Source organism: Engraulis encrasicolus, chromosome 6 (assembly GCF_034702125.1).
Source record: "Engraulis encrasicolus isolate BLACKSEA-1 chromosome 6, IST_EnEncr_1.0, whole genome shotgun sequence".
Taxonomy (NCBI): Eukaryota; Metazoa; Chordata; class Actinopteri; order Clupeiformes; family Engraulidae; genus Engraulis; species Engraulis encrasicolus.
In genome coordinates, this window is record NC_085862.1 from 17,799,891 (window position 1) to 17,802,390 (window position 2,500).

Sequence of the window (2,500 nt, forward strand, 5' to 3'; positions counted from 1 at the left end):
GTGGGTCGGGCACAGCATGAGAGGGCAGAGAGGTGACGGGCAGTTGCGTATCACAGTGGGGGTGTTGGGGGAGGCGGTAGGATAGAGCAGTGTTTCTCAACCTTTTGTTAGGCGAGGCACCCTTTCATTTCATGAAAAATTTTAAGGCACCCCAAACCAACAAGCCATGGTATTGCATCTGATGCCACACAAGCTCAGAAAAGTAACACATTTAAAGACGTCACACGACCTACGTTCGAAGTTGCAGCTGACTGGGGCGACCTATTTACTACTTAACCTACTTACTATTTACCTACTTAATTGTGCGTAAATGGCAGATGAAAGATTCCACTGACTAAATCTCTCTCCCACTTAACTTATCAATTCAAACACATATGTATTATATTACATAATTTATTTATCAGCCACGTTTCCGCGGTACCCCTAAGGGTGGCCCGCAGCACCCCAGGGTGCCCCGGCACCCCTGTTGAGAAACACTGGGATAGAGTCAGGCTACTTTGAAGGTGGAGGGAGTGAGGGCATATTTCTGAGCAGGGTGGGGAACAGTATGAGAGGTGAGGATCTGTTGGGGGTCAGTGCGGGTGTAGGTGGAGGGTTTACGGGTGGAGTAAGGGGGCGTGGGAGAGTATATTTATGTATCTAGGATGGGGGAAGTAGGTGAGGACCTAGTGTGTGTGTGTGTGTGTGTGTGTGTGTGTGTGTGTGTGTGTGTGTGTGTGTGTGTGTGTGTGTGTGTGTGTGTGTGTGTGTGTGTGTGTGTGTGTGTGTGTGTGTGTGTGTTTGAGGGCGTGAGATGAGTAGGTAAAAGGTAAGTGTGCCAGAGAGGCCTGTGGATATCTGAGAAGCCCTAGGGCCAATGGGGGCCAGTTTGGCCCAGATATAATGTGTCACCGTGCACAAACACGCTGGGAATTATACACGGCGTATCAGTTCACACACACAAAGACATTCACAAATACACTCACACAGACAGACAGACAGACAGACAGACAGAGAGACAGACAGACAGAGATACACACACACACACACACACAGACACACACACACAGAGAGAGAGAGAGAGAGAGAGAGAGAGAGAGAGAGAGAGAGAGAGAGAGAGAGAGAGAGAGAGAGAGAGAGAGAGAGAGAGAGAGAGAGATAGAGAGAGAAAGAGAGAAAGAGAGATAATGTTATTGGGCTCAAATATCTTTATACTACCCTACAAGTGGCAACATAGAAACTGACATAAATGCCTTCAAAGCGTTGGTATTAGGTTGGATATTGTCCAGTTTGACAAAATATTTAGTCACTGCATTTTGCCTTTGTACGGTAGTATAGCCTCTACACAGGACTCAAGCCAGATTCACCTTAGGGGTCTTACACACCAAGGCGGTAAAGCGTCGCGGAACGGCAGCGTTTTTTACCGGTATCGGTGAAAATACATTGAAACCCATCTGTCCTTACAAACCAACCGGCGGTAGTCAAGCGTCAGCGGCGCGGGAGCCGGCTCCGCGCTGCATTTGGAAAATAGAACTCGAGCGTATTTTTCACTCCGGCGACCGGCGGTGTCTCATTCAAATGAATGGCAAAGTAGCATGTTAGCTTTGGCTGTGGGGAGGGTTTTGAATAGGACTGGCCGCGCACGCCGACGCTGTCAGTGTGAAAGGCAGAGAAAAACTTGCCGGTCGAAACTAAGCAGAAAGACCGCCTCCGTCCCGTGACCGTTCCGTTCCGCCTTGGTATGTTTTGGCCCTTAGGGTGATAGTCTCTTGGACAGATGCATGTTAGACTGCCACTGGATTCCAATGTGGTCACTTGTCTGTGACATACTATGATGTCATTAGCACTGTATGATGTATCCATGGAGATGATTCTAAAACCTCACCTGAGTATCCAGATACTCATTTAGCAGCAGGACACTGAAGAGGATAGTTGGGTTCTTGTTTGCTCCTGGATATTCACACACGGCTCACATAGTGTGGAACTCAAACTGACAGCAAAACTGATCAGGGTGCCAGATAATCATCATGCTGTAAGTACATGAAAATCAACACAGAATTTTCATCTGCGTAAGCATAGGCTTTATAGCTAAACTTCAACATGAAGAAGACACAAGACTGAGTAATTTTTCCAACGGCTGTCACAGACCAATACACTGTAGCACTTACTTGCACAGCCTCAATGCTGGACTGGTATATTTGTGATGGAGAATCGGAAGAATCATCCTAACATGAAGGCAAAAAGCAAGTCTTTTTTTCTGCCTAGCTTTTACACCTTTAGTTACTGCACTTTGCCTTGGTAAGGCAGTGTAGTTATTACACTTTGCCTTTGTACAAGTTCCTGAGAGCTGTAACAAGGTGTGATAGGCCAATAATTTACAACAGACTTTCACCCTACTGGCTAACGAGATCACCTGGACCAATTAGTTACAAATGACAGTGAGGATGAATGTACAGATACACAGTCATACGGTACAGAGAGAGAGAGAGAGAGAGAGAGAGAGAGAGAGAGAGAGAGAGAG